The sequence below is a fragment of the Leptidea sinapis genome, chromosome 21 (genome assembly GCF_905404315.1).
Source record: "Leptidea sinapis chromosome 21, ilLepSina1.1, whole genome shotgun sequence".
NCBI classification, from domain to species: domain Eukaryota; kingdom Metazoa; phylum Arthropoda; class Insecta; order Lepidoptera; family Pieridae; genus Leptidea; species Leptidea sinapis.
In genome coordinates, this window is record NC_066285.1 from 810,624 (window position 1) to 823,007 (window position 12,384).

At 32.2% G+C, this 12,384-nt stretch overlaps 1 protein-coding gene across 1 annotated transcript in view; it reads left to right on the plus strand.

The window, feature by feature from the left end:
- The first annotated feature begins 4,821 nt into the window (after window positions 1–4,821).
- LOC126970487 (trafficking kinesin-binding protein milt) overlaps window positions 4,822–12,384 on the plus strand; it is a 92,896-nt gene continuing 85,333 nt past the window's right edge. Inside the window, exon 1 of the mRNA XM_050816421.1 lies at window positions 4,822–4,906. The gene's annotated coding sequence lies outside the window, so the exon portion shown is untranslated. The remainder of the gene's footprint in view (window positions 4,907–12,384) is intronic.

Genomic DNA, 12,384 nt, shown 5'->3' on the forward strand with positions numbered 1-12,384 from the left:
AAGTTTACAGAACAAAAATTAAAAACTACCCTCCACATCGTAAATTGTTTGTTATCGCAATTAATAATTGTTCTGCATAATTTGTGCGGCAAACTGATAAAGAACGTTTATCAATGCTGTTCTAAAATGGAAGTTAATATTAATAATGCCTTTAAGTTAGCTATAGCTATACCAGTTGGTAAGTTGAAAAATGATAATAAATGACAATTAAATTGGAAATTTGTTAACAAAATATTTTAATTTTGTAGATTACGTGCGATCATCGTTCATCTATTGTAATCTTATTATATTATTAGAAGAAATACTGCTAAAACTGACGGACAGTGTGTTACAAAAACCTGTTATTTCAACATTATTTATATTTATAATAATAGCTGGTTTGACGATTGCAGTTTTGACTTCTCTATCACTTTTAACAATCGTAATTACTCCTGTGATATTCATTATTTTTTTGGAAGGTAAATATCTAATCTATCTACTATTATATAATAAGTATAAATATTAAAGGCAAGAATAAAACGTAATCAGCACTTATTTGATTTTTAAACATTATATTCGAAAAGATCAATAACAATTGCCATATTTGTATTTTCAGGTGTATTAACTTTATTGTTGGTGCTACTACTCATACAGTCCAGCATGTTATTAATATCGATATTTGTGACAACTATATTACTATATAGATTATCGAATATGTAATACTATTACTATAATCTGTCGTATAGGATTTATATAAAATTGTAATTATGATTTTCATGTCTCAGTGACGCGCTACAAAATGTAATTTATATGGGTTGAATATTTAATTTATATGAGCCGCTATGATTTATTTTGTAGGTACCTACAAAGGCATTTTATTAATGATGTACATTAAAATTAAAATGTTGATAAATAATTCATTTAAGATTTAGTTAAGGTATTTATAATCTTGTAGGTACTTTTTTGTTCAAATCAAATCAAAATTTCTTTATGTGTACACAGTCATTTACAATCACATATGAAACTCTCCTGGTAGATTAAGATAACCTGTGTTAGGAGAATCGCTCATTGCAAGTTATACAAAACAATATTAAAAACTAAAAGTAAGGAAGTTACTGTCTCTAGTGAATTGGATTATAAACAAACAAAACCAGTTATCTAGCTGGCCTGGCCGCATGCGAAATAAGTCATTAATTTCAATGTGGATCAGGTTATATTAGCATTATGCTAGCCGTAGGTACTCAGCCGGACGACCACATAAACATGGGAGTTAGGATCATGTACAAACATTTTTTTTGGTGATATAAATAAAGTTTATAGTAAAAATGTACAACATATCAAACATTGTATTTACTTATTATTACTTATGTTGAAATCTATAATACACACACACACACACACACACATATATATGAACGTAAACATATGAACTTACATAAATATAACATCTTAACAATATAAATATATTAAACCGATATAAAATTATATAAACGGCCTACGGACCTATAAGTAGATAAATAATTTCATACAAAGGAGCAAATTTTGAGAACGTGCTGTAAATTCTTTTATTTTTGTGTTTTTATAATAATACTATTTGTTAATACGATCTTATAGTTAGAATCCGTTTACTAATTTTTAAGCTTATTACTTTTTTTTGTATTTTTTCCGTATCTTCATACTTGAGTGTTTTTAACTATTTAATAACATTAATGTTACATTCCCTAAATCTAAGTGAATAAATATTAAGGGGTCTGATAATTTTATTATACATGTTGGTGGATTGTGCGACACATTGTTTTGAGGCAAATTCTGTTCTTACGATTTTGTGTTTTAGGACTGTATAGGGGGTTCTTTTCAAAATAACGGAAGAGTCAATGATTCTATGTTTCTGAATTTTTAATATACATTGCAGAATATATAACTGACAGACTGTAAGTAGTGCTGTTTCATGGTAAAGTTTGCTAGTATTATAGAATTTACTTTTGGAATATATGATTTCATTATTATTCGTTGTGAACGTTCAATATGTAGAAATTTTGTTTTAAAGGTACCACCCCTTACACTTATAGGTACAGTATATTTCGCAGGCGTTTAAATATCTATATCATTTTCCGAGCTCTGTTAGCAACAAGTTCTAACTGGGGATACCATCACACATTTTGATCAAAAGTCACACCCAAGTACTTTGTGGTATTTACTCTTTCTATTTGAGAACATTTACAATTAGTAGGACTTATTAAGTTGCTGTTGCAAGTGAGCAGTTAATGCTCTTATTAGGCTGTGTAGAATTACGGATGGCAAAAGTAATATAATTTGTTTTAAGTAGTTAAATTAAGAGATAAGAGATTTAATTGTAACCATTTAAGCACTGAGTTTAATCCCAACTCAGCTGCGGTAAATACTTCTGCCCAAATGATTCGTAGAAAAATACCCTTCCATTTTTTAATTTAAAGGTAGATATATTATTTATGTATATTAAAAATAAAGTTGGCCCTAATACACTTCCCTGCGGTATTCCGAATTGTAGTAATATATATTTTATATAGTATTTATAAATAAGATAAAATTAAGTAATTGTGATTACCTTATATAAATGATAAAAAACAATATTATAAGAAAAAAAAACCTATTCATAAAGGTCCTCCAATGAATGTTAAGTACAAATGTACAAATAATATTATTTCAGTTTGTAGTTGAATATCTTGTACCACAGAGTATGGATGGATGCTTGTACTAATTCTCCCAATCGAATCATTGTTTTAAATTCTGTGGATACTAATATGCTGTTCTCCGTAAGTAGTAATGATTATCTGTGTCGACTATCGTATGTCAAAGTCCATCCAAAGACTAAAACCAATTTTCTTGAATTTCCAACCAAATTCCAAATTAATGGCCCGACGGTATTCAATTCAAAAACGTTTTAGTCCCAGTTAAATAATTACTTAATTTTACCATAAGAGTCCTTACACCCATGATGTTAAGTGATGTTATATTTTTTATTTGAATATACTTTCAAACATGTTATAGTGGCTCCAAATAGTTCTTAAGGTCAATATTATTTTATCAGTACTTTTATCTAAACTTTTAAATTATAAAAAATAACAACAACAAGGCAGACTACATTGTTGAAATGGAATGATGTAAGCAGAGCTTCAAATGCAGCAATGACGTAAAAATAACAGTAAGAAATTTGCTAATTATTATTTACAATTTTTCTGGTGCTGTTGTTTGTGTACTGCATTTAAAATAATTTTAAAAAGATGTATATGAATGCTTTTTTACATATGTTGAAAACAATAATTCTACACATTATTATATTGATATACTTATATATAGTTGGGAAGAGCTGATATCCATTTCCATTTTCAGGGTATACTTTTTAAACAGAGCAGAAGTTGCAGTATTAATAATATTGTAAGTCAAATTTCACTACTCTCATAAAAATCTTTGTGCTACCAATAACAATATATTAAATAGAGAGATTTACATAACAATTGATAACTGTATGATCTGTAAAATTAGCATGTCATTTATACCTTTTCTGTTTAGCTTTTTCAAAGCTTTTGAGATGAATTAATATAAACCAATAAGAAAGTCATAATTCTTAAAACACAATATTGTCAACTTGTTGTTTGAATATTTTTTATGCAATTTATACTTTTTGACTATAAAAATACTCTTATATTATTATAAGAGCCAACTAATTAAGAAAATGAAGTCTTAAACATTGAAAATTAATGCTTAGATCAAACTCATCCAAATCCACTTTCTAAGATGCTTTCCAGTTTTCCTGAAAAAATGTTTGGGGAGAATGGAGCTCCTTGAATTTCACCTTTTTCTATCCAAAAAGCTTTCCTACTAACACTAGCTTTATGCAGCTCTAGCATTTACTGATATCTTTTCTATTGTCGACATACAATTCTTTCATACCTTGTTTCTTTGTAAATTGAATTTAAATTTTTAAATGAAATAAATTGGTTTTTGGTATTCATTTTGTTACGGAAGTAATTGTTTGACTCTATGGAAGTAATATGTAGCACCAACATTTTTTGGAAATCCTTCAATTCTCACCACTTATAACTTTAGCAACAACTTTGTACGCGTTCTTTTACAAGGAGTCTTCACAAAAAAAATACTATAGTAACATCCCAATTGACTTGCTATATTTTACCTTGGGAGTCACCAAAAGACCACCACAAAACTTCAGCTGGCCCACATTTTAGCATGCCCACTCCAGTATAATCTTAAACCATATGGCCTTGTGTAACTCAGGCTGTTCTGGTTGTCAAGTGTAGGTATGTGACAACCAGAATTTGTGAATGATTACACTTCACCCAAAACTAAACAGATTTAATAATAATGTATACATTTCAAATCACATGTCCTGTACTATTATTTAATTTCTTGATATCAATTACACTTTTTTTATTATTATTCAACTTGGTATTGTGTTGAGAAGTTGCTTCATTGTGTGTCTTTTAAGGAGTTTATGGACATCTTTTTGAACTGATTCCTGCCACGGAATACCACTATTGCTCAGAGTAAAATATCATTCCCACTATCAGGATGTGTTACTATGATTCCTGGTGCCCTTTACTTGCACCAGGCTTCCAGGACGATACAACATGGATACCTTATAAGCGATTGCAAGCGCCTAAAACTAACTACTACTGCTTCACGGCAGAAATAGACGCCGTTGTGGTACCCATAGTCTAGCCGGCTTTCTGTGCAAAGGAGTCTCACACTGGTATAAATGATCTAAGTATGTAAAAATTGCTTCAAACAGTGTAGAGCGAGTTATTGTTGTCAGTTACCCAATCAATGCGCGTGTTTTTAGGGCACTTCGTCAAGCTGGCGGCCCTCCAGGATGCGGCCCGCGCGCTCCCGCTAGCTACGCGCGCAACGAGACACGTCGCTACATTGACTGGTGAGAATATTTTTATATGCTATATACTAGCTATTTCTATTCTATTCTTCCTACTGTGGCTTCTGTGGAAGTTATACCAATGTCAAGTTAAGGTAGACCACCAAGCTTCGAGTGTTTGTTTTCTAATTTTAATGGTAGTGATCGGTGCCAAAGATTGAAATAAGTGTCATTTTCTTATACGTCAAAACAAATATACATGCTGTTAAGACTATAAAGGACATACACAAATATAATTACTTAAATTATTAAATATAAGTACTTAGTGATATTTAGAACTTACTCTTATTTATTTTAATATATTTACACAAATTATATACAAAAGGTGTGAAAACTAGGGAGAGAAGACATTTAAAGGAAGTTGGGCGGGGAACTTCAGGAGATATAAAATTGTACAAAGAAGGTTGTGTTAAAGGGCAATTGAAGAATCTAATTCTTAGTTTAGCTACATCTGCTATTTAAACCTGCATTTCTACGAAACAAAATCATTATATAATACTCATTATGAACATAGAGTAAACAATACGTCGCGAAAAATAAATAATGGCTATGTAATCTTTGACGTTGCACAAATGGCGCGCATTGATTATTAGAACTAAATTTTTCATCTCACTTTTTAGTATGTATTAAAACTATTAAGTAAAAGGTTCGATTTTTCAGCCTATTTGTTAAAATAAATATTTGTTTATGGAAATAAAAAAAAATCTATAAAAATTCCTACTACTCACATAGGTATCTTATATGAGTTATGATATATAAATCCAACTGTCAACAGTGGAACTTGTGCTTAGAGTTTTTTTAATTATTTTTTAGTGTCTAGCTTGAACTAAATTGCAGACTTTGTGATCTATTTGTAGTATAAAGTGTTGTGAATCATGGGAAATGTTATATTGTTAAAGTGTATAGTATTTAAAGTGAAAAACTTTGATTAAACTAGCAAACACATAGTGAAACAAAAAAATTTTCATATACCCTCATATTTTTCTCGAAAAATCATTAAAAAATGGCATCTTGTTATAAATGCAATGTTCAAATTAAAAAATATGATGAGAAAAACCCTAAAATCCAGTGTAAAGGTTGCACTCGCGAAATATGCGGCAAATGCAGTGAGTTGTCTGCGACAGAGCTGCGGGTGTTTTGTTTACAAAACCCCAAACTTTCGTATTTGTGTGCGGATTGCCAAGAGGGCCTAAAACAAGTGCCTGCTCTGCGTAAACTTGTATCGGAGTTAAAGGAGCAAGTGATGGAATTAAAAGAAAATCAGTCGTCTTCTTTAAATATTGATGCAATCATTCAGGAAATGGTTGAGCGTGAGAACCGAAGCTGCAATGTGATAATGTTTGGTATCGAGGAAGCGAGCTCAGGTGGTAAAGAGGAAGCTAAAAATCATGACAAATCTGGAGTTTTGGAAGCACTCGCTCAAGTCCCGCTCCAATCCTCGGAGCTCATAACAACCATTCGTCTTGGGAAGCCCACTGCTAACAAACCCAGGCCAATCAAAGTCATACTCCGCAACAAACACAATGCTGTTAAAATCTTGAAGAATAAAAATAAACTGCCTTCATCAACCTCTGTTAAATCAGACATGACACCCTATCAAAGGGATCAGTTAAAAAAACTGAGATTAGAGCTTGCAGAAAGAACTAATAATGGGGAAAAAGATCTCACAATTAAGTACATAAACAAACAACCCAAAATTATAAAAAGTACAAAAAACTACCCACAGTAAACTCTCCAATAACAAACCTCAAAATTTTATATACAAACCTGGCATCATTAACGGCTAAATTTGATCTTTTTTCATTGGAAATCAAAACTTTGAATCCAACAATTATACTAGTAACCGAAACACACCTGCACACTGGAATAAGTGACAGCTTAATAAATCTACCTAACTACACACTCTTTCGTCTAGATAGGAAAAATAAAAAAGGTGGTGGAGTAGCAATTTATACTCTCCATGCACTAAATAATCAACCCTTGATTGCTAAGCCCAATATAATGTTGCATGAGGATTCAGTGGAAGCATTATGGCTTGATATTCAGTACCAAAATTTTAACCTCTTACTAGCTTGTGTATACAGATCCACTCACTACAACATGGAAAAATCTGATGAATGTCTTTTCAACAATATTAAAAAAGCTGCAAATTCAAACTCAAACCTGTTGATAATTGGTGATTTTAACTTGCCAGACATAAAGTGGCCTATTGAAAAAACCTCAGGCTATAATAAATTACACGAAAATTTTATTGATCTTATAATTGATAATAATCTTTCACAAATGGTAAATCAAAATACCAGGAAACGGAACAAGCAAGAATCTCTTCTGGATCTTATTATTTGCAATGATGAGTCCCTCATTAGTGAAATCAATTATCACCCTCCAATAGGAAAAAGTGATCATGTGATTCTGTTGGCTGAGATACAACTGGTGGGTCAAGTTATAAAAGAATTCACGTCCAATAAACGAGCTTTCAAATATGGTGATTATGATGCAATTAATAAATACTTGCTCACATCTGATATTCCAGAAAATGACTCTATAGATAATACATGGAGGATGTTCAAAGAAAATATCTCTATTACTATTGATAAGTTTATACCAAAAATAAAAAATCGTAAAGGTTACAGTAAAACCAAACCATGGATTACTAAGGAGATATGTATATTAACGGACAGGAAAAAGAAGCAATGGAATATATATTTACTTGACCGAGATAATGAATCTTATAAAAAATATCGTGCCATAAATAATAAAATAGTACAGTTAACACGTCAAAATAGGATCAATTTTGAATCAAACATTGCTGATAGTGGAGAAAAAGCCTTTTATGCATATGTCAGAAAACAAATATCAACAAGAGTTGACATACCGCCAGCTCTTATGAATCCAAAAACATTTGAAATCACAACAAAGTCAGTAGAGGTAGCTGAAATATTTGCTGATCAATTTGAACACGCATATGTGTGTGAGCGACCTGGGAAATTACCAGATGTGAACATAGAGAGAGTACAGGCATCATTAGAAAACATTGTATTTACACCAGAGAAAGTTCTAAAGGCTTTAAAAACTTTTGATGAATCGACAGCTAGTGGTCCGGATAATATTCCTGCTATTATGCTCCAAAAATGCAGCGCCATCATTAACCAAGTAACCTTAATAATGGATCTGTCTTTTGCAATGGGAAGACTCCCAACAGACTGGAAAGAAGCAGTGGTTACGCCTATTTTCAAAAAAGGAAATAAGTTAAATGCTGAAAACTACAGACCAATCAGCTTGACGTGCATATTGTGTAAAGCTATGGAGAAAATCATAGTTGACAGCTTAAGAGAATTCATAACAAGAGAAAATATAATTATTCGAGAACAACATGGTTTTACACAGAAGCGATCAACTGTCACGAACCTTCTCAGCTGTCTTAGACAGTGGATATTAAATTGGGACAAACATCAACCAACTGATATTATCTATCTGGATTACGAGAAAGCGTTTGACAGAGTTCCAATTAGTCGGCTACTTCATAAATTAGAACACCTTGGCATACGTGGTAAACTGCTAGTCTGGATTAGTGACTTCCTAAATGATCGAAAATTTCGCGTGAGGGTTGGGAATGAAATGTCAAGTAATCGTCCTGTTCGCAGCGGTGTACCACAAGGCTCTGTACTGGGACCAATATTATTCACATTATTCTTAACTGACTTGCAAAATGTTATAAGTCTCCCATTTTCATTATTCGCGGATGACACCAAGTTCTTTGGGAACCCTATACATCAACAGGGTGATATACAACAAAATTTAAAAGCTATTGAACACTGGACAAAGGAATGGTTACTTTCACTGAATGTCAACAAAACCACTGTTCTACATATTGGAAAAAATAATCCCCGAGTATCATATTGGTTAGACAATAAGCAACTAAAAGCGGTTGATACACAAAAAGACCTAGGAGTGATCTTAAGCAATGATCTCAAATGGGAAGCACACATTGTGGCTACTGTGAAGAAAGCCAACTCAATCCTGTACCTAATCAGAAAAGCATTCTTCAACATCACCAAGAAAACATTTCTAAAAATCTATAAAACTTATATCAGACCATTACTGGAGTATTCATTTCAGGTCTGGAATCCATATTTTGTTAAGGATATAGAATTGTTGGAAAGGGTACAGAGGCGAGCCACTAAGTTGCCTAGGGAACTGAAAAATCTTACGTATGAACAAAGACTTACACAGCTTGGACTCAGCACCCTCAAAAGCAGACGAGAAAGAGGCGATCTAATTGAAACATACAAAATACTAAATAATTATTATAATGTCCCAAATTTTGAGAGCATGTTTCCAAGGAAGAGCAATCCTAGACTAAGGGGACATGATATGAAGCTAGAATATCAATTAGCATCATCAAATCCATTGAAACACTTTCTGACCAACAGAGTCGTTCATATATGGAATAGATTGCCCAAGGATGTGGTTAAATCAAAATCTGTTAATCAGTTTAAGAATAGACTGGACAAACATTTGGATAGATATGGCAAATGATATAGACGCATCAGCGAAAGCTGCTTAGTCTATTATAAATAATAATAATAATAATAATAATCTAACCGCTGCGTTGTATTGTATGGTTTGTTGGTGTAGGTATCTAAATTAAATATTGTAAAGATTTTGTAGTCTTCGTAAATGCATTTTATCGAGCAGAGCTTGTTTTGATAGGTTTTTTATTTAAACTATACATATCTTTTTTCGGGCCTACTCTAAAGTACCCTACTAGTCCCGAGTACCTTACCAAAAACATAAAATCGCGCTCGTTAGTCTCGTTACCCGGAGACTTTTAGATTGAATATCTCAGTTTCTTGGGCAAGGAAGTCCGAAAATATAATACTTAATATACGTATACAAGATTTGAGACCTAAAACCAATTAATGGGGACAAGGAATCGCATCGCATTCATTGATCTATTAAAAATGTACCTTCTTATAACGCTCGACCCTTGCCAGTAAAGTGCATCTTACATCGGTGTTACGCTTTTAATTACCTTAAAGGTACCTTTATTACATTTGGCTTGGCACCGACTTCAAAGCTATCAATATGTAGCACTTACAAATAATAGTATAATATATTAGTAATAGTATAATATATTAATATTAAAGGTAAAAGTTTGCATAAGAGGTGTATTAAATTAAATTTTTAGTTATTTGATACTTTTCAGTTTTTGAAGTCGGTTTTTTAAACGTAGTTTATTTTTTATTTTTTACGTTTTAATGTCAGTTAATAATAATGTATAATCAACTTGAATGATAACTGCAAAAAAAGCAGTACACAGAAAACAATTATGTCATCCAGGTAGATGAACATTTTCATATACTTAAATGTTCATAAAATGAAAACTACTGGTCCAAACTATGTAAAAATAACAATAAACAACAAAAACAATCAAAGAATTACGTAAATCGGATCATAAAACTCAGAATAATAAAAAAATACCGATCGAATTGATAACCTACTCCTTTTGGAAGTCGGTTAAAAATACAATTCAGATACATATTAATTACAGAAAAGTTATATTATATAAGATGGCAGTGAAGCAGGAAAGAAAAGAATTAAATTTAATAAAATTATAATTTGATTTGTTTAGACATTGGGTGTTCATAATAATAATATAATAATAATAATTCTTTTTTGCTGGCATAAAATCCCATACACAGTATTGAGTCGTACAAATAAAATACAAATAGTATACGTACAAATAAAATAGTATACAATACATTTTTTTTTCATTAATTATTTAATTTAACTCAGTCAGAGAAAAGCAAAAAGAAAACAGCTTTGTGTCCAAAGCTATTTTCTATTTGTTTCCCGATGTGTCGAGAGCCAATGGGCTTTCATTGGACTACGCAGGTCCTGGCCCACCACCTGGTGGTATAAGTTATTTATACATATTATATATTAAGATAAAATATAACGTAATTTTTTTGTACTTTCTTACGTTAGCGGTCTCTTTAAAATAATATCAACACCTCAGGTCGTATAAGCCATTTTTTATCCAAAATGAGTTATGAATGCAGTCTTATTCAGAATTTTCCGCTGTATTGGTTGGTTTATGTGACGCATTGAAATTCGCAAAAAAATGGCTTTTCCCGCCCAGATTCGTTCAGTCAGAGTTTTAAGACGATATCGGGTGCGCCATTTCGACTTGCACGTTTTATTGCTTTTGCGCTCAATAATTACTTAAATACCAATAGAAAATTCGTTTCATATTTTATGCAAATTTTCACGGATGTCGAAGACCGTTATCGGTTGAGAATTTGTGAAAGTAACTATTCAGGAATTGTAGTTTGCACAGAGCAGTTATGTTTAAGTATTGAATAACAAATATATATTCTTATGTAAACTAATGACTGAATGGGCATTAAAACTAAATGTTGAAAGCCACACGGTTCGTCATGCCTGTTTACCTTGAATAGGTTTTGCCAATTTTCATTCAGCGAGGCGACGCGTACAGCCAACACTCGGGTCTTTACTCTCTGTATATGAGTCACGGCTTAATTTGGACGCTTTATGTAATTTGATTTGTACTCTGTGCCGCGGAATAAATCTATTGTCTGTTTTTCGATTTTTTTTAAGTAGGTACGATTGTTCGACCCTCTCACAACGGAGGAAAATCTAATATATACAATTCTCGTGTCATGGTGTTAAACTTTGAACTCCTCCGAAACGGCTTGACCGATTCTCATGAAATTTTGAGTGCATATTGGGTAGGTCTGAGAATCGGACAACATCTATTTTTCATCCCCCTAAATTTTAAGGGTGGTCCGCACGAATTGTTTTGACATTTTTTTTAAAAATTTGATTATGAGTCAGCAAACAAAAAATACATACAACTTCAAATTTTCACCCATCTACGATCAACAGTTACTTTTGTATCGCGATTTTAATATCGGCAATACAACGTTTGCTGGGTCAGCTAGTACAAGGGGATAAGGAAACTAGTGTGTAGGATACACACTTGCGAAAATTTTCAAATGTGTGAAGCTGACTCACACACTGAGATTGTGTGGTCAAAAGGGCTTTAACCGAAGGCCGTAAAAATACATTTATGTGGGTATGGTTACGTCCTTCAAGTTACGTCTTCACATACCTTGGAATATTGCACGCAGAATAAAATAAAAAAACAACAAATTGCAGTTCATGATACAACGTTGAATAATTCAGAGTATGAAATACGATGTCATAAAGCTTATCCCCCTTATTCATAATGGTCCGCTTAATTTAAACAGCCGCTTAGGAGTGTTTTTTCTCATTCTGACTTAGGTCAATAGAAGAAGACAGAGTGAGAATTAGCAATGCTTTAAGTTAGCAGACTATTATGAATAAGGGGGTTAGACTCTACCCTCCTTAATCCCGTTACGTCCTAGGATGAACGCTCTCTTTATTCTAATCTCGGGCTAAACGGCAAATGCTAGGTGTGATCTGCGCATGTT